Genomic DNA, 21,813 nt, shown 5'->3' with positions numbered 1-21,813 from the left:
GGTAGAAATATACGTTAAAATACACTGACGTCAGAGTAACATTCTTAAAAACCTTTATGGACCAATTCTATTTGCCCTTTCTTGACCAATCTGAGCTTGTGTGGTAGGATAAAATAAAGTTCCACATTATTATAAGAGGAGGATAAACGTACACACAATTTTTATTAGTACGAAATCTTTTAGATAATTATCAAAAATAAATTTTAAAAATTTTAAATTTAAAGTGAATAATATCATATAAAATGTAGAAGAATATATCATGTTGCTCTTAAATAAATATATCTGCACAAAAACAAATATAAAACATCCCTTCATTGAGTGGGATAAAAAAACTATCATAGTTACAGGGACACAACTAGAAAAAAGTCGTTAGGGGGGCAAAATTTTTTCAAATAAATAAAGCAAAAATGTTAATAATTATTTTTAATCAGGTATAATAAATATAAAAGTATTATATATTCCACGAATACTTTTTTATGAAAAAAATATACATAAATTGTGTAATTTTGGTCTTCAAAATTTTAATTGAACAATTTTAATCTCTCAATAGTTATGCAACTTTTGGATCTCAAAATTTTAATTAAATAATTTTAGTCTTAAATATTGCAATTGTATGATTTTAGTCTCTTCCATTAAAAATATAATAATTTTAAAATAATAATCACACAAATATAGTGTTTTAAAATTATAATATTATTAACCTATTTAAGTTACATATATTATAACTAAATTATAATTCATGTACCAATTAATGATATAAACTTATCATTATTAAGTAAATAAAATTTATACATATTATTAGTATTATAATATTATTAATAAATTAATATAAATAATATTATTGATATATTTATAGATAATTAATAACATAAATATAACTTTGTGTATATTAACATATTTTTACAAAAATAGAAATATATTAAAACAAAGTTAATTAGAAATATTAATGCATCATATCATCCAGTTAATGCCGCATCAACAAAAATTGTTAAATTTTTAATAGAAGAGATAAAATAAAATAACACCATTGTAATACTTAAAAAACTAAAATTACTTAATTAAAAATTAAAGGATTAAAATCACATAATTATGATACTTAAAGAACTAAAATAATTTAACTAAATTTAGGAAACTAAAATCACATAATACATAGAAAAGAGGAAAAAAAAGCATTCAATAAAATATTAACATGATTCCTTAATTTTTAAAAATGACACAATATTGTCCTTTTACATATTATGTATAAATAATTAATGTTATTTATCTTATTTAAATAGTATTGATAATATTATATTATTTTTAAAAATTAAGGGATCAAAATAAATTTTTTAGTAATGAAAGAACCAAATTAAACTAATTAAAAAAGATAAATAAAACAATAATTTAACTTTAACAATTCGATACCAAAGATCAACTTAATTAGTAGAACACAAACAGTGACTTCAATCAACAAATTGAGTTGAACTTAATTTTCTTATTCAACATTTTTATATTTTGTACAGTTGCATGTAAATTAATTTAATTAAAATGAAAAATATGAAAGATTTTTCTCGTTACACAATATTTCACAGCTTTAATTTTTTTCTTCTTATTTTATAAATTATGTCATCCACGTGAAAGAGGGGAATTGTTTCTGTTACCAAATGCATTCACAGATATTAAGCATACCATATATCAAGTTTCTTCAGGTAACATTTTTGGAATGGAAAGCCACTTACAATATTTCAACCACCCCTTCACAACACAAAATTCGTGATTACAAAGAACTCGTACAATTGACAGTCCGACACACAACGACACTATCTGCAAGTATTGTGCCTTTGACAAAGTCTTATAAATGTTACATATACAAATAACTCTCAAGTTACCCCTACTCATGTTGGAGACATTAGGCTGCTAATTAATGTAATTACAACTCAAATGCAAAGGATGATGAATGGTCACATTGAAGAGTTATATGGGAGAATTTGAGTAGCTACAAAATCAAGGGAATCGTGATGATGATGGAGGAAGAAGAAATATTGAGGATCATACTAGAGAGGACAAAATTGAGGGTATGAAGCTCAATATACCATCTCTTTAAAGGGAGAAGCGATATAGTGCGGGGATGGATTTAATATTGGAGTATGGGGGTAGTAGTATATATCCCAAATAAAAACCACAGAGATCTACCACCTTGACACTTCACTAGTTCACTCCATCTAATATTTTAATGTTGTGAAGAGTGGACTTGGAATGAAAATTCTTCCTCCATCTCCACTCCATTTATGCAACTCAACTCTATTTTTAAAGTGACTTTTAGATTAATATATTTAAAGTTACGATGATTTTTATATGAGTTAATCACTTATACACTGTCAGTGTAAAATTTTTTTACACTGGCAACTAATTATATATTTTAATTGTGTCATGTCACTATAAACACATTTATTTTTAACAGTGACATGACACAATTAAAAGATATAATTGGTTGTCAGTGTAAAAAAAGTTTACACTGACAGTGTATAGGTGATTAACTCTTTTTATATTACCTTAATCATTCTATTTTTATCTTTAAAAGAAATATTGTTTGTTGAGAAAATTATATTAATTGCAACTATATTGATTCTATTTCTAACAATGGAAAACCACTAGGGTTAGCCTAGTGGTTGAGTGGAGAGGGGTTGAGATAGTTAGAAGCATGAGGACCTAGGTTCAATCTTCATTGCGATCATCTTTGTAATTTTTCCTATCTTTACCAAAAAAAAAAAAAACAATGGAAAGATGTTATAAAAGCAAATTATCTTTGGAACAACCATTTCTCTTCATAAAGTATTAAAAAATAAATAAAACTGAATCCATGTATAAAAAAAGATTTTAAGAGTTTGATTTGGAAAAGTTTTCTGATAACTCTTGTCTAAGACAAAATTTTTAGATTATCATCTGATCAATAAAAATGAAGTTAAGAGATTATTTAATAATAATAAAAGAAAAAAAAACAGATAGGAGCCACTTGAGTAAAGTTGAAATCTTTGCATTAAACAAAGAAAAGTAACAAATTTGTCATTCTAAGAGTGTTTGTTTTGTATTTTCCTATTTCTCAAAAAGAGATCTTTACAAATTGAGGAGACGACAATTGTACAAAATGTCTCTACAATTTTTTTTCAATCTTCTAAAGTACAAGATTATGGTCTATTCAAGAGTGAAGTTATATTTTGGAAGACTTCTTCGCTGCAAGGAATCGTTAGACCACCCATGGGATGATCAAATCCAAACTCTTCCTCAGATTGACTCAACAAATCTTGGAATGAAGGATGGATCAAGTATGAAATGGGGATCACAAACCGCTTCATTCTCTCTCCCACGTATACCGCAAGATAGCCCTTTGGCACCTCCACTGCTTTTGAAGATGATTGGTTTGCAGATGTTGATGCCCTTCTGATACCGGCTAAACGAAAACCCATTGTTGTATTCTACTTGTGGAGACTTGAGAAGAAAATGGTCTAAAGAAAACTTGAAAGTTAAGGCTTATGACTTTTGAATGCTTCAGGTTGTGAATGATTTCACTTGGTTCTGAAATGTTAGCAACTACCAATATATATAGAAAAAAGGATAAGTATAAGAAGGCTACTGAAATTATTTCTGATGGAGGACTATTAGATAGGAGTCATGGGACCAACTGAGAGACAAGAGCATATGGTTATGTCTTAGAGGACTATTCCATGATTACCCCACTTGAAATAAAACACAAATTTCTATGTTTAAAAGAAAGACTAATTGGATGATGGTGACGCATTTATGGCGGAGGGGACCGCAAGCTTCATGCATGCAAGTTCACATGGTGGTGCTTAATATTTGACGTGCAAAAGAAATTGTGGCTCATCGTGACTTGTGATCATCTCTTCAACATCGGTTTATATATTTTCTTGCTTACAATTCCAATTAAGTCTGATCATAGTTTAGAGGTTGCTTCCACCCTGCTATTAGCTGTTGTGGTGGATGATAGATATATATCTATAGCAATAGCTTTATCAATTATCAAAAGAAACATGTGATATGTCTAAAGCATGTCTATGATGATTGAAACAGCTATAGCATAATGAATGAACAAGCATTAGCTAGATTTCAGAAGGTGGGGTATGCAGTTCTGTTGAACTTTGTTATCGTTGAAAGAGATCTCTAAGACAATACCATGTGATCCCTTGTTTGTTGGTAGACACCGTTGAAGCATTTCCGAAGTTCATTAATTGTGGTATTGGATTGCAGAGGCCATTAGCAACTATATATACAATATTTCTTCTACTCTCAACAACACAAGTCATTGCATCCCTTAAGTATCAAAATTCAAATATTTCTTTCTTATACAAGTCCTTTGACATCAGTATATTATTGTGGTGTGTAGCAATTGAGAAAAATGGGTTTCCGCATAGCAGGTATTATTAGACGGACATCGTTTTTTACAATCCAAGCTGCCTGCAAGGGTGTTGAAGTACCAAAAGGCTATCTTGCAGTATATGTTGGAGATAAAATGAGGCGTTTTGTTATTCCTGTATCATACCTGAACCAACCTTCATTTCAAGAATTACTTAGTCAAGCCGAAGAAGAATTCGAATATGATCATCCAACTGGTGGTCTCACAATTCCATGCCAAGAGGATGAGTTCCTGATAGGATGAACTTTCGGAAAACTAGGGCAAAGCTACGAAAAGAATTATAAAACTGAAAAAAACTTCATTCTTGCATCAATCTGACAATCCATACACTTAAAAGCAATAGAATTGGGCCAAAACATCAACAGCCCATTTAGGAAAAGCTACTAAAGAAATCTTTCATCCAGTATGGGTTTGATTTAATTCTTTTGGGCCTAACATAGCCTCCCGCATGCAGTGAAACCTTGTCCTCAAGGTTTAATGGGCCGGCTGGTGCTGGAGTGGTCTCAACAGGTGGAGAAAGTGGTGGACACCACGTGGGATGCTGAAAATGACGTGGCGGCTCCTCAATGGTTATCTTGGACGGTGCGGTGGAACTGGCTTGAGAAGTTTCGCAAGGCTCTTCATATGGGCAGTCAGAAGGTGAAGTGGGGGAGTTAAATTGTTGTGGGGCCCGAGGAGGAGGCACTAAAGGAGTAGGTTGAGAGGGTTGGGATACAGGAGGGTTACTTATGGGAGTAACATCCTGGACATCTTGGTTGTCTTCTTTGAGGGTGGGCGGCGGCGCGGAAATGTGTGAGGGTGGTTTGGGGCCGTGGTAGGCGCGCAGGAGAGAAACATGAAACACAGGGTGTATCTTGGAGGTACTTGGTAACTGAAGCTCATAGGCGACACTGCCAATGCGGCGAAGCACCTGAAACGGCCCAAAATAGCGCTTCGCGAGCTTGGCTGAGGGACGATGGTGTACAGACGTTTGTCGGTAAGGTCGGAGACGCAACCAAACCCAATCGTCGACGTCAAAGGTAATATCGCCCCGTTTTTTGTTCGCTTGATCTATCATACTTTGACGGCTTCGCTTAAGATTCACCTTCAGTTTTGTCAATATGTTGTGTCGTTCTTCCAATGAGGCCCGAATCTCAGGTATAATCGATGACGCTAGAGGAAGATGAGGAAAATGGGGCGGAGCTCTGCCGTACAAGGCTTCAAAGGGAGACATGCCAATAGCAGAGTGGACAGATGTATTATACCAATATTCAGCCAGATGAAGAAATAAGAACCAGCGTTTGGGAAAATCAGAGGCAAAACAACGAAGGTATGCTTCAAGAGACCGGTTTACGACCTCTGTTTGCCCGTCGGTTTCTGGATGATAAGCTGTGCTATAGCGCAGTGTTGTTCCCTGTAGGTGGAAAAGCTCCTTCCAGAAATGGCTGAGAAACAATGGGTCACGATCTGTGGTGATAGACCGAGGAATCCCATGCAGACGACAAACTTCAACAGAAAAACGGCGAGCCAAATCTTTAGCCGAAAAATGTGTAGGAAGCCCGATGAAGTGAACAGATTTGGACAAACGATCACAGATCACCCAAATGACAGTGTGGCCATGGGATTGGGGCAGATGCGTAATAAAATCCATGGTGAGGTCGTCCCAAACCTGTAACGGGATGGGTAACGGTTGTAGCAATCCTGGCTTTCGTTTTGGCATATATTTATTTTGTTGGCATATTGTGCATTGTTTGATGAACAACTTTGTGTCTGTGTACAGGCCAGGCCAGTAAAATGAGGCAGCAAGACGTGCTACCGTGGGTTTGAGTCCAGAATGACCTGCAGTCGGAGAAGCATGGAACTCTGCAATCAAAGATTGGCGCAACTCTGAAATTGCTGGGATGAAAAGGCGAGCACCGTAATATATCAACCCATTAGCAATATGAAATTTGTTACGAAGTTCCTGGGAGGTTTGTACTTGTTGAATGAACGCAATGCCTTCAGGTTCATTTTGAAAATATTGTTGTAGTTGACCCAATAACACAGGAACAGGAGAGGAGATACAGGACATGAACGGCTGAGTGTCACCAAACTGGCGAGATAAGGCATCAGCCACTATGTTCAATCTCCCAGGTTTGTAAAAGATATCAAAACTGTAGCCTTGGAGTTTACAGGTCCACTTTTGTTGTTCAGGAGTTTGAATAGTCTGTTGAATGAGATTACTCAAACTCTTTTGGTCTGTGTAAATGTGGAAGTGCCTGCCTATGAGATATTGACGCCACTTCTTAACTGCCTCTGTTACAGCATACAACTCACGGGTATAAGCAGCCCATGCCTGAAGCCGGGGGCTCATCTTCTTGCTAAAGAAAGCAATGGGATGCCCAAGCTGTGTCAAAACTGCCCCAATGGCCACCCCAGAAGCATCTGTCTCCACTACGAAAAGAGCATCAAAGTTAGGGAGGTGAAGAATAGGACTTGTAGAGAGTTTATTTTTTAAGCATGTAAAAGCCTCTGAAGCAGCAGGTGTCCATGTAAATTTTTGAGGAGCAAGTAAATCGGTGAGAGGAGCGGCGAGAGTGGCGTATTGGCGTATAAAACGTCTATAAAAACCAGTGAGGCCCAAAAATCCCCTAAGAGTCGTGAGTGAACGAGGCTGAGGCCACTCTTGAATTGCTTTTAATTTGTCAGGGTCAGGTGCTACTCCATGAGCTGAAATGATGTGACCAAGATATTGAACCGAAGAAACAGCAAAAACACACTTAGTGAATTTAGCAAAAAATTGATTAGTAAGTAATAGATCAAAAACCACAGTTAAGTGATGTAAGTGCTCCGCAAATGTCGGACTATAAATGAGGATATCGTCAAAAAAAACCAAAACAAATTTACGGAGGTAGGGTCGAAAAAGATCATTCATGGCTGATTGAAATGTGGAGGGTGCGTTAGTAAGCCCAAATGGCATTACTAGGAACTCGTAATGACCGTCACAGGTTCGAAAAGCTGTCTTATAAGTGTCTTCAGGAGCCATCCTGATTTGATGATATCCAGAGCGAAGATCTAATTTAGAAAAAATTGTAGCTTTGCCTAGCTCATCCAAAAGTTCATCCACCGTGGGAATTGGGAAACGGTCTTTTATGGTTACCGAATTGAGAGCCCGGTAGTCAACGCATAGGCGCCAAGTACCATCCTTTTTGTGAACTAGTAAAACAGGTGAGGAGAAGGGGCTATGGCTAGGAGTGATGAGACCTTGAGTAAGCAGGTCTTGTATGATGTGAGACATGGCATCCTTTTGAGTGTGGGGGTATCTATAAGGTTTGACATTAATAGGTGGGGTATTGGGAAGCAAAGGAATATGATGGTCATGAGTACGAATGGGTGGTAAGCCTATAGGTTTAGTGAAGATAGAGGTATGGTTAGAAATGAGAGTCTTAATTTCAGGGTTTAAAGTGGGGGGAAGATGGAGTTCAGGGTTGTGGGTATTGTTGTCTAGGCGGTGGGTGAAGATCAGATGGCATGAAGCAATCGCATTGTGGTGTTTCAAGAGGTTAAAATGGTGGAACGTGGCTAATGTGGGGGTATGGGTAGGATCGACCTTTATGGTGATGGGCACATCATTATGAGTAAAAGAGAGGCTAAGGGTGGAAAAATCAGCAGTTAGAGGTCCAAGGGTACGTAGCCAATCAATACCAAGTACTGCGTCCGCACCTTCTATTGACATCAAATAAAAGGGAACTGAAAAGGAATGACCATGCAATATAATTGGAACTTGCTCACATAATCCCGTACAAGCAATATGTTGTCCATTGCCGACCATCACAGAGAAGTGAGGGATAGGTGTAATGGGTAGTTGGAGGTGGGATGCCAATCTGGGTTGGAGGATATTGTGGGAGCTGCCAGTGTCAATTAAAACTCTCACATTCAGGTGGTGAATGGAACCCCGAAATTGGAAGGATTGAGGAGAAGGGTGACCGGTTAAGGCTTGAAATGATAAATGAAACAAGGGAGATGAGGTAGGGTCAGTTGGGGATGGTGTGGTGGTAGTCAGGTCTGGGTCATCCTCTATGAGAAGTAGGAAACGAGGGGTAGAACATTTATGGCCGGGGATAAATTTGTCATCACAGTTGTAACAAAGACCAAGGGCCCTGCGTTCTTGCATCTGGGCCGACGTCAGGCGTTTAATAGGGGGAACAACTGGTGTAGGAGAAATGGACGTAGGGGGGGTAATATGAGTGGGGGAGTTGGTTGAGGGGGTTGTAAGGTAGGGTTTCGAGGTCTTGGGTTTAGAATCACGAAATTTAGCTTCAAACAGCTTAGCTAAATCAATGGCCTCTGAGATTGTGGGTGGATGTAATATCAAGAGTTCATGGCGTAAGTCTGATCGAAGTCCTGAAATAAAGCAGTTTAGTAAATTTTCAGGAGAAAGGCCATAGACACGATTGGATAATCTCTCAAATTGAGCCTGGTACTCAGAAACGGTCCCAAATTGACGGAGTTTGTATAACTCTTGTTGATGGTTGGTATAAGAAGATGGACCAAAACGTAACTCCAATGCACGAGCAAAGGAATGCCAATCCGTTAATTGATGATTGTGGTACATCCACTTGAACCAACTAAGGGCCTCGCCCTTCATGTAAAAAGCAGCCATGTGGAGACGGTGTTCCATAGCAATTTGGTATAAAAGGAAAAACTGCTCTGCTTGAAAGAGCCAGTCCAGTGGGTCAGCCCCCTCAAAAGTTGTAAGTTGAAGTTTAGGTGGTTGTATAGGAGGCATGGCCATATTAGTTGGGACTGAATGGGTTAAAGGGGTGGTGAAAGGTAAAGATAAGGTGGGAGGGGTGGAAGTTCCAAAATGTATAAAAGGAGGTGTAGGAGGGGAAGTTGTAGATGACCCAATTGATGTGGTTGAAAGGGCCAAAAAAGACATGGGCATACCGAACGGCATAGGGGCCGTAGGAAAGGGTGAAGGGGATGTGAAACGAAAGGAGGAAACATGAGAGGGTAATGTAGTGGAAATGGAAGTAGGCAAAGGAGAAGATTGGGTAGGGTGTACCGAACATGGTGAATCCGGGGTTGGGCTAGTTGACGAGACCGATGTCATAGCGGTGAGTTTGGCCATCATCGCATCAAGGGATTGTTGGAAGGCAGCTTGACGAGCCTCTTGGTTGAGTTGTTGGGTATCAAACGCTGATTGAAGAACCACAAATTTCTCCGTGAGGAGTTGGAGGGCTTCATCGGTCTCCTTGGACGGTTTGGGAGGCATGGACGAAATGAAAGCACCACTGATAGGATGAACTTTCGAAAAACTAGGGCAAAGCTACGAAAAGAATTATAAAACTGAAAAAAACTTCATTCTTGCATCAATCTGACAATCCATACACTTAAAAGCAATAGAATTGGGCCAAAACATCAACAGCCCATTTAGGAAAAGCTACTAAAGAAATCTTTCATCCAGTATGGGTTTGATTTAATTCTTTTGGGCCTAACAGTTCCTGAACGTCTCTGCTCGCTTGAATGATTTGTAGATCATGCTAATAGATACTGAGATAGATTAGATGAGGATATTTTGTACAGAAGGCATTTTCTTCTATTGTAAAGATTTTGCATTTTATTATCTGGTAGAATTCCATTTTGAAGTTTAAACATGTTGCTGAATGAAGATGAACACAAGACATTGTTTAAACTCATTTTTCCATTTCCAAGTCTCAATGAATTAGTTCTTATATATACAACAGTATAATTCTGCTTATGGCAAAGGTCTTTCAAAATTGGATTCAAGCAGCTGCAAATATTTTTTCAGCGGATATAATCGGTGTTAAGCTTGGGGATATTATATCTTTTGATATTTGTCTACTTAAAGGTGATGCAACAAAAAATTACAAAGGATGATAGAGATTAAAGCTTGAAGTGACGGAGAAAAATCTCAATGAAGAGTGTTGGCTGTGAGATTTTTCTTGTATTACCATAATTAAATATTTTAAAGTCTTTTATAATTTTATGTTTTACTTGTATGTTTTGTTAAAGATTGCTTATGTCAGAAAAACCAATCTGTAGCTATAGAAAAATGATCTTTGCTTGTTAGCTTAGTCATAGTTTGTTGTTTTTCCGACTGAATTAGGGTTAGTTTTAATATAAACACTTGTTGTAATACTTTCAATGTGTGCAAAACTGAGTTCATAACTCAATTATATTAGATTAGTTTTTGTCCCTTTTGTGTGAGATTATAGATTTTCTTATCTCAACCTATTATATTTGTTCTTAGTTCATACCCCTATTTTTCATGTTCTGATTTCAACATTACCCAAATATTGTGCTACTAACACTCTCCATGGCCTATAATTTATCCCTTTCTTAGGTTTTTTAAATTTAAAATGAGAACTTAGATCTGTGATGTTTAAAAAAAATGACTCCATTATCCATCTGCATAAATATTTTGGGATCAGCTTTTATATCTTAAATATTAGTTAACTGTTATTGACCTAGATTTATTGTTTAGCTGTTGAGAAAAGTTTTATTGGAGGGTGGTATAAACTCTTTATGCATGTCCTTATATTATAAGATCACAGGTTCATTCATATAACAAACAAAAGTCATAGAAAAACATTGGTTCATATAAACCCTGACATATGTCAGCTTCAGATAGTATTTGTTTAGAAACACAGTATTACATTGGGTGGAGAAACAAAAGATTAGCTGAATAGAAAATATAGTATTAGAATTGTAGTATTAAATATTAATGCAAGGCTCTCTGATGCGGGAGTCTCTTGTTTCTGTGTATTCTTACATTCGATGTTTTAAGACCTATTTATAGTGTTGCACTATGTGTTATCAAAGAAGAATCATGCTTTACACACGGTGATGATAACTTGTAGGGTGTTCTTTTATTTGCTATACTTAAGCATCTAGAAATTTGTAGCACTCTCAACAGGTCCATTGTGATTGCCCACCATCTATGACAGGGAAGGAACACGCCAAATGTTTATTTATAACAAAAAAAGCAATTAACTTGCCCCAAATAAATTAATCTTTCTACAATTGCTTATATAATTTTGCTCTTCCCTTGCTTGGAATCACGTGTTCTATTCATGTTTTAAATTTGGTTTTTCTTATATCAAGCTACCTTGCTTTTAAAGGGTGAAGTGGACATTAGCAATGTAAAAATTAAACAGAAAATCCAGAGGAGCCACATGAGTAGTTCAATCCATTGTCATTAAACTAAAAGAAAGGAACGAATTTTCCATTATAACAGTCTTTATCTTTGTTAGTATATGAATTATCAAATAGAGAAAACTTATTTGATTAGTAGAAGGAATGGGGGGCAAATTTATAATGATAAGCTTAGTTGAGAGGAAAACTAGTTTAGAGGAATAGTTGTTATAGATTTGAGTAGCGGAAATGGCTTACTAGTTGCTTGGTGCAAATGTTGAGTACATGGCCTATTTATAGGCCTCAACACATCATTCATGTTTTATGTAGAAAACTCTAGAAATATCTACTCTAGAGTTTTCTATCTATATGAAATTTTCTACATAATTCTAGAGATTGTATCATCTAGTACTTACTAGCATACATCTATGTATTTTCTATAATAATCTAGCTTATTCTAGAAGTTTGTATCACATTTTAACACTCCTCCTTGATACAAATTTCTTTAACTCCTATCATAGTGCGAAACTGTTCGAATCTTGCTCTCGGCAGTGCCTTTGTGAATATGTCAGCAACTTGCTCTTCGGTCTTACAATACTCCATCTTGATTTCTTTAGTTGTTTCTGCTTCTCTGATGAAGTGATATTTAATTGCAATGTGTTTTGTCCTGCTGTGATGTATTGGATTTTTTGTCATTGCGATTGTTGATTTATTGTCGCAGTAGATTGTAGTAGGCCCATCTTGTTGTTCTCCCATTTCTGCAAGTATTCTTTGTAGCCAAATTGCTTGACTTGTAGCTTCAGCCGCTGCAACATATTCTGCCTCTGCAGTTGATTGTGCAACTGTTGCTTGCTTTTTTGATGCCCAAGAAAATATTCCTGATCCAAGTGAGAAGGCATAACCGGAAGTGCTCTTCATGTCATCTACCGATCCTGTCCAATCACTATCGGTGTATCCGAGAAAACTTGAGTTGGTCATTATTTTGTACCAAATACCAAACTCCTTCGTGCCTTGTAGGTATCTTAGAATTCTTTTAGCTGCTCCAAAGTGAATTTGGCTTGGTTTTTGCATAAACCTTGATAAAAGGCTTACAACATACATTATGTCTGGTCGTGTGGCTGTTAAATATAGTAAGCTTCCAATCAAACTTCTGTAGCGAGATGCATCAGCATCTGGTGCTCCATCATCTTTTTGTAGCTTCTCCTTTGTCACAAGCGGAGTAGTGACAGTCTTGCAACCACTCATCTTGAACTTCTTCAAAAGAACTTCAGTGTATTTCTTTTGACAAATGAATATCCCTTTCTTCTTCTGACTTACCTCAATACCAAGGAAGTAGTTCATCAAGCCAAGGTCCGTCATTTCAAATGTCTTCTTCATGTCTTCTTTGAATTCTGTCATCATCTTTATATTGTTCCCTGTGTAGATAAGATCATCTACATATAAGGAGACAATGAGAGTGTCATACTGACCTTGGGTCTTGATGTATAGTGTTGGCTCACTCTTACTCCTCCTGAATCCATGATCGGTGAAGTATTGATTTATTCTGCTATAGCATGCTCGAGGAGCTTGCTTCAAACCATATAAAGCTTTTCTGAGTCTTAGTACTTTGTCTTCATTGCCTTTGCTTATGAAACCTTGTGGTTGCTCTACATAGATCTCTTCTTGTAGTACTCCATTGAGAAAAGCGGACTTGACATCTAACTGGTAGATATTCCAGCCTTTTTTTGCCGCAAGAGCTATTAGAGCTCTAATTGTATCTAGGCGTGCTACTGGGGCAAATGTCTCGTTGTAGTCGACTCCAGGTTGTTGTGAATAGCCCTTAGCTACCAACCTTGCCTTGTGCTTTTGTATGGTGCCGTCCGGATTGAGCTTTGTCTTGTAAACCCATTTTACCCCGATGATATCTTTGTCTTTTGGATAGTCTACTAGATCCCATGTGTTATTTTTCTCAATCATTTTTATCTCTTCTTCCATAGCCTTGACCCATACTTGTTGCTTTGATGCTGCTTCAAAGCTTTCAAGTTCAAGTATGGCCAAGTTGCAGGTTTCATATATATCCTCCAAGGATCTAACTCGTCTTGGAGTAGACTCTGGTGATGGAGTCTGTTGTTGTGGAGAAGAATGAGGCTCACCTGGGACTTCTGTAGTTACTTCTTCTGATTGCTGAATTGAGATAGAAATGTTTCTCTCTACTTTCTCGTCATTCCAATTCCAAGCTGCATTTTCATCAACTTCAATGTCTCGGCTAATAATCAGCTTCTTGGTTTGCAAGTTGTAGACGCGGTAGCCTTTTGACTGGGTGCTATATCCAAGGAAGATACCTCGTACTGTCTTGTCTTCTAGCTTGTGCCTTTTCTCTTCTGGAACGTGTATGTAGCAAATAGATCCAAATATCCTTAGGTGTTTTGCTGATGGTTTTTTCCCGCTCCAAGCTTCAATTGGAGTCTTATCTTGGACTACCTTAGTTGGGCATCTATTAAGTATGTAGACAGCAGTATAAACTGCTTCAGCCCAAAACGTGTTTGGTAATCCTTTCTCCTTGAGCATTGATCTGGCCACACTACAAGAATGTGGGTTATTAGTGTCGGCTTTTAACCGACTCTAACTTAAAAAAGCTGACTCTATCATACAATTAGCGTTTCCTCTGCGTCAACATAATGGCCTTCACTAAATTTGTTGACACTAAATATATTGTGTCGGCCTGACAAACGGACACCTCATAGAGACGGCCAAACTGACTCTTAGTTATCGTTAAAATATGTCGCGTTGCTTTTAAACATTAAATCAATTTTATTTAGCGTCAGCCATTGAGACAATAAATTACAATATTTTTAAAATTAAAATTAGTTAGTGTCGGCATTGTTGACAGTAAATAATATATTTTTTTTAAATGTATATTTTTAGTGTTAACAAAGCCGACTCTAACATAATCATTTATTTATTATTATTATTATTTTGTCTGCTTAGTTGACGCTTAAAGTTAGTTATATTAGTTGGTTAAATTCATAAAATAAGATTTTTGTGGGCTAAGCCGACACTAAATTTTTTTTGTTTTGTTTTAGAGTCAGCCTAATAAGGGCTTGGCTGACGCTATGAGTAGTGTATTTTTTAATTTTAGAGTCAGCTTAATAAGGGCTTGGCCGACGCTATACCAGTTTTTTTTTTTTTTTTTTTTTTTTTTTTTTTTTTTAATTTAATGTGTTAACCTTTGTTGTGTTTGGCTCATCATTCTTTAGTACTTATCACATCTATTGATCTGTATGTAAGCTAATTCTTTTCCATCTTATAACATTATTTTTAAGATCGTTATAGTATATGAATGCAAATTTTGAAGAATTATTCTCATGTTTGAAACGACATATAGCTATGAACTAAGAAAAACATTCAGTTTATATGCCACAATACAACTACTAAGTACCATAATAAATAAGCAGTGTTATAAGCAAACGATCATTGTTCTCTAAATCTAAGATCCATCAGATTTGTTATTTTATGGCCCCATAACCCGTACAAAATAAAAAATGAAAAAAAATTGAAAAATGGACATTTGACAATAAAACTAACAAGAAACAATTATTATCACAGAACATTGCACAAGCACAAACTGTCTCACCAACTTATTAAAATTGGATGGACAATAATCAAATCATAAAAAATAACCATATAACAAAAGTAACTTAAAGCGAGTAAATTAAAAGAAAAGGAAAAATATATCCCAGCTATTCATTAGGAAACTGCAATAATATTTTGGTACCTCAGTGATTGCATCAGGACCAAAAGGTAATCCATTTTTAGGAATAACACTGAATATCCGCTCAGCAACGGCTAGAAATATTTCCTCCAAAATGTCGCGCAGAAGTATTGAACTTGCAGATAAGTTGATTTAGTAACAAAAGAAAGCTAACCATTTGCTTTGGCTGAAATAAAATATAAATAACATATTACACAGTTTTATCTTCAACCAACACCAAAGGAAACAACCAAATCAGGTGTAAAACATGTATATCACTTCATGTTGAAATTGTTTTAGATATAGAGGAAGATAGAATATTTACATTACTCAAATATGAACATATATTGAACATTTCCATATATTCTAATAGCCACCCTTAAGCTAAAGGTTACACATGTAGTTTGAGCGCATAGCATTCTAAACATTACTATTAGCTACATGAAATTAAAGTACCAAAACTAATCAACTTCTGATTTCTTAAAATACCAAAACTAATCAACTTCTGATTTCTCTTCCAGGATATTATCTTCAGCTGTTTTTCCTTGCAGCAGAATAACCAAGTTTTGGTTTGGCAGCATTAATAGTAGTCCCAAGACCTACGATCATAAATGAAAAATATGAGTTTGCAGTTTTTACTACCTTATCATTACATAAATATTTCAGGACAAGGATGACAAGATCAAATAATAAAATTAGGAGCAATAGCCAATAGAGTCATCTAACAAAGCAATACCAAAATTATTCATGCTATCTAACCTTTCCATATATGAATATATAAAATGGCAAAGGCGCCTCTAAAACCTCTAAGCTAATTATTTAAGATAAAATCATATAAGAAAAGGATAACTTAATTTAGCAAAACTAAACTTTCAAAATAATAACAAGAGAATTGCCAACCCCTGAAATGTTCAGTATGATCTATTCTATTATATCTCCTATTATAGAGAACAACTTTGGAACTCCAGTAGTTTACCAGGAACACGACTTCATCATTTTTAGACATGCAAACAAGCAAAGGCATCACTATTGTATGAGGTGGAAAGTGATGAATTAAAAGATGCTCATAACTCACCTTCAACAACTGAGTCCAAGATTTTCCAATGGAAACTAAATCAAACCCAATAATTATTCATGCAGTATAAATCATTGCCTCTTCAACAGCCTACAATTTAGATCAAACATCATGATACGAGCAAGAGTTAACATTGGCCATTTATCAGTTGTATAAAAATTACAATGGTCACTCTCACACACAAACAAACAAAGGCATAAGGATCACATACAAGAAGGCCAACAGCTCCAAGTCCAAAGATGGCAGCAGAAGAACAAAGTTTTGGTTTGACAGCATTAACAGTAGTCCCAATACCTACAAGCATAAATGAAAAATATGAGTTTGCAATTTTTACTACCATTATCATTACATAAATATCTCAGGACAAGGATGATCCAAACCTGTTTGATGCCAATTAGTTCACAACAATATGTTAAAACCTAATAATTTCATAAATTAAATAGTCAAAATAAGAATACAATAAGAAAACCATTCAACCAAACATATATAGTGATCATCATTATGTTTAAACATACATATCAATATAGCAAAAAATAGGTAGATATGTGTACAAAAATCAACATCACTACTGACCCAAAAAAAGTACCAAGTCCATAAAGTGCACATGACAAAAAAAAAGCACCAAGTACTTAAGTTCCTAAAATGCTAGTATTTAAGAACGGCGACGGCGTCGACACAGGGGACCCTCCTCATCCAGTGGTTGCCGATCAAATTCCTCATCATAATGAGGATGTAACCGACTAGTACCAGTTGAACTGGCTCTAGATTGACGGTCCAGCACCAACTGTAACTGTTGCTGCATCAATTTCATTTGCTCCTCTAACTTTGCATACTTCTCATTTACAGCATCAGCTCGTGCAGTCGCTGCATCAGGGATTGTTTAAGTGAAATATGTCTAAAGCAAGTATAGTTTAAAACTAATAATAGGTTAAAAAAATTGCTCAACAAATTTTAAACCGGTTTATACATTAAAACCGCTTAATTTAAAATTGATTATAAAGCAAGCAACCAAGTCACCAATATAAAAATGTTCTAAACTAGTTATACCAAACCTTAACCATTAATAAAAATGTTCTATGTACAATATATAGAAGACAAATTTAAATTCATTTAAGAAATAGTGCACTAGGAAAATTTTTCTAGTTACACAACACATATGCTAGAAGTAAGATCAATTTTTAATGTATCCATTAAATCTACAACAAATGAGAAAGCTAAGGAGAAGGAGTACCACTAGCAGTTTTTCCCTTGCAACTTGTATGAAATATCAATGACCTGTAAAAGAATAAAATGCACATTACATTAAATTAAAACAAAATAATCCCATTAAAAACTTATTTATACTTTCGCATCACATAAATATGACTACAAATTATGTACGCCATTACCTGAATGATATGGCTTTAATAAAATTGGTGTCAACCTGCAACATGGCCAATAAGAAATTAAAGAAAGCCCTAAATCTATATAATGATATTACTCTAGTTCATCACATACTTGGTGAATTAGGAATGAAAAATAGGAGAATTTGTGTAACTCCTAAAAGCAGACTTTATCAATTTATACACATATTCAAAAATAAGAACTCATAAGTTATAACATTGAATAATTACACTACAAATTGCACCATATTATAAGACTTTAACCAATTTATATCTATCAACCAAAAATGCTCAGCCTTCTCAAACATATCTCTAACATAGGCACAAAAGAAGTAATTCATGCACCAAACAACCTTCTCAATCAAAATGAATAGATATCTAATAGAGTTAGTATTTTAAAATTGTTAAGTCTTCTCAAATCATAAAGATTTTTACATGCTAGATATCTAACAAAGCCATGTAGCGAAACATTTACATATAGGTAGAATTTACACAAAACACATATTGTTCATAAATTGTACAACTCAAAATATATAGAGTTCAATCACAACACTATAGTGAGTCTTTTAGACTCACATGTATAACAACAAAAAAGCTAATCAAAACTAAAATTAAAATCACCTATACACTCCAATTGGATAAAAATAATAGCTTGCATCATGTATAAGCACCTCTTGTTTGAGCCTTTTCAAGAGTGCTCTTGAACTTCCTTATGCATGAGCACATGTTGTTTGAGCTTTTTCAAGAGTGCCCTTGAACCTTTCCCTCTGCATAAGCACATGCACAATTCTTGTTAGTGTTTCCAATGGATGTTAAAACACATAACATTTTTTCAGGTTTATAGTATGATTGATTAAAAAATTTGACAGCTAACATAAACCTTAGGCTACATGCATACTATCATGTTATTTTCTGTGCAAGTAATGAAATTCAAACATGAAATCTTAATGATTGAGAGATGAATTTTAAATCTAACATGTTCCGTTTATAATTATGACCATTCATTTTTAACACTTAGATGTTTTTGGGCAAAAATTGTCCGTATGTGTACGTGGCTTTCTAATCATTATTGTGTTTATAATTATAAAGTCTCTCCAAAAGCTTCAAAATTTACTTAATCCCTTTATATCTATTAAAACCATATGGATCTAAATCATCGTACATTGAAAGAAATAATAGGTATAAGATATAGGATGATAACCAATCTAACTTCATGTTTCTAATCTAATGTATGAATTTGAAATACGATGCGGTTTTGTTACTGTTATTAAACCCTCTTTGAAAATAGACCAACAATGCTTCTAATTGTTTTCAACTAATTCTAATAAGGATTTATAAAACTTAAAACCAAGTAGAATGTTGGCTGATGTTATATTGAAGAATCAGATAGAGATTCAAATCACTTACTCTCATAAAAGATAATTGTAGTCCTAAACCAAAAAAGACAAGGATCAAATGCTAGCTTTTGGTTCTGCATTATCTCTCAATTATAATTATAATTCTATTCATACATTGTCCATGACTATGAGTGTTGTTGCATTGATGGAAATTGAAAGGTTTTCATGATGTAATGTTGATACCAGAATAGACAGCTAAAGTATTAATTTAAAATCGATTTGTAATCACATAGAACCTAAATTTTGACTGCTCAAGCTTAGAAGAGATGATTAGACTGCATTATGTATTCTCAACAACCTTGTTTATATTGTGCAGATGAAAGATATAATGTACCAATTATACAAGGCCACGAAGAGCAACCTAAGGAGTATTAGGCCAAAAGAAATAAAGCTACTCAAGCATTTGTTAAACATCATAGATCCCGAGGAACGTTTCTCTACATTGGCAACAGCTTTCTCTCCTGGTGATGAACTCGAAGCCAAGGACCCTAATGCTCTGTACACGTGAGAGAATTTCCTATTGTTCATTAAAAAAATATCTTTTCTTTAGTGATTGGTCTGATATACTTGTTTAAATTTTATGTGATTAAGCAGCACCCCAAAGGAGTTGCACAAGTGGATTAAGATCATGCTCGATATCATCTGAACAAGAAAGAAACAGATTTGAGAGAAGCCAAGCAGATGACTAACCCTGTGGTAATTCAGAGGCTGTTTATCCTCAAAGATATTATTGAACAAGAATATATGGAAAAAGGTACACCTCAGAAGTCTGAGACGAAAGATGACTCTAAATGAGAAGAAGAGTTTTAATGTGTTTCCTGTTCCATGTCATTTTTAGATCGAGAGAAGCTGACAAATCATGAAATAAACTGATCAATTTTCTTAGATCACTACATACAATATATTATTGAATTTTTTTTGGATAGAGCAGAATCATTATTACTCTACCAATTTCATGAAAGTTTCAGAAAAAAATTTAAACGAACCATATTTTATCAAGAAGCTCATTTGAAAGTTGACACCTTTTTCTCTTATTATTTTGGCTCAACTTTCTTTTTGGTGCTAACCTTGCTAACTTTTCGATATAAAACATTGATATCTTCAGGCTCACTTCCAAGTCTAAGTAAGACTTTAATTTATTTTCATTGGACTTAATGACCTAGTCATTATAGACATTTGACCACAATTGGGTGAAATTAAGTTAAAGGAATAAAAAATAAGCACACTAAATAAAGAAAATTGAGTGAATATGAAATGAAAGAATTCAAAATTATACATTTTGTTTCCATCATATGTACTCTTTAAACGGACAAAAAGAAAAAAAATAATGTACTCTACTTTATACATTTAATTAAAAGTCAGTATCCTTATTAAGCTAGCAAACATCAAGACAAGAGATGCATATATAGGAAAAAACAAGAGAACTTCAGATTTAACAAACTAAAAACAGTAGGCACCAGTCTTGAACCAAGTGACCAAAATACAAATAACAACTCCAGGGCAGCTCTAGGTCTAAAATCAGATAAAGAAAACATTCTATAACTATCAAATATGATGGAAATTAATACGTGAAATTTCTGTCGTCAATTAATCTAGCATTTGCATCCCTATTATGTAAAGACAAGAGAGTAGAATAACGAACAAAATTCAAAGTTCACTTTCTCTGTTCTTCGAATTCAGTAAGAATTCCTAGTTCATACTTTACACTTAACACATGGCCACTTCCTCAATATACAATGTTGATCCCGTATACAATATTATCCCTTAATCTCAACCCCTAGTCTGCCAAACGTACAAAATTTAAAATCCAACACATATTAAAACAAAAATACGAAACATTAACTCAACAAAAAGAACATTTTTTCTAAGGTAAGGTTAGAGAGAAAAGTGAAAAATACATTTGTTATTGAACTTAGGGTTTTGGAAAGTAGTACGATTTTGTCCGAGGAGAAGAGTCCAAGCCTCAATCAGGACCAAGCCAAGAGGTGAGTGTTGCTGGGAAGAGTGGTGAAGGTCGTGAGTGTTGCTAGGAAGGGGGCGTCAGCCACATTAAGACTTAGGGTTCATATTCTGCTTTTGGGAAGGGAAAATTTTACAACCTACAACTCATTAAGAGTGAATACAGAAGAGGTATGAGCCATACTAGGGCTCACGGTTCATGCTTTTCTTCCGGGAAAGGAAAAATTGATGAGTTAGGGTAGATGAAGAAGGGGGCGTTAGACACTCAGACGCGGGTTCTGTTTAATGTGCGAAAGGTTTTACGAGTTTATTTCGACCCTTTTCAGGTTTTATTATTATAATTAATTTGTTTAATAATTTTTAATTCTTTGTGTCAGCTAAGCAGACACTACTATTTAATATTTAATAATTTTCAACTCTTTGTGTCAGCTAAGCAGACACTAATATTTAATATATTTTTTTTATAAAATAAACTAAGTGAAAAATGGGTTTCATCCATAAATATAAAATATATTAAAATATTATTATTTAGCGTCTATTTTGGCCGACGCAAACAAAATAATTACGAAATAATAAAAAAAAACATAATTATAAATTTTTAAAAATATAGAGTTGGCTAAACCGACACTAACATCTATTATAATATATATTAAAATAAAATTTATTATTTAGCGTCTGATTTAACCGACGCAAATCAAATTATTATAAAATAATAAAAAAAATTACATTATTTTTTTTTA

The 21,813-nt window shown here is 34.7% G+C and overlaps 1 long non-coding RNA gene across 1 annotated transcript; it reads left to right on the top strand.

Annotated features, from left to right (window-relative positions):
• The first annotated feature begins 4,679 nt into the window (after positions 1 to 4,679).
• Positions 4,680 to 11,570, top strand: LOC145954298 (uncharacterized). Its single transcript, XR_014431487.1, has 3 exons — positions 4,680 to 5,720; positions 5,811 to 6,523; positions 6,695 to 11,570. It is a non-coding gene; the product is annotated as an uncharacterized LOC145954298 (long non-coding RNA).
• The last annotated feature ends 10,243 nt before the right edge of the window (positions 11,571 to 21,813 follow it).

Source organism: Cajanus cajan, chromosome 2, assembly GCF_000230855.2.
Source record: "Cajanus cajan strain Asha chromosome 2, NIPB_CcT2T_4, whole genome shotgun sequence".
Classification (NCBI taxonomy): Eukaryota; Viridiplantae; Streptophyta; class Magnoliopsida; order Fabales; family Fabaceae; genus Cajanus; species Cajanus cajan.
The sequence above is the reverse complement of the archived record's forward strand: the minus strand, read 5'-3'. Positions and strand labels throughout refer to the sequence as shown.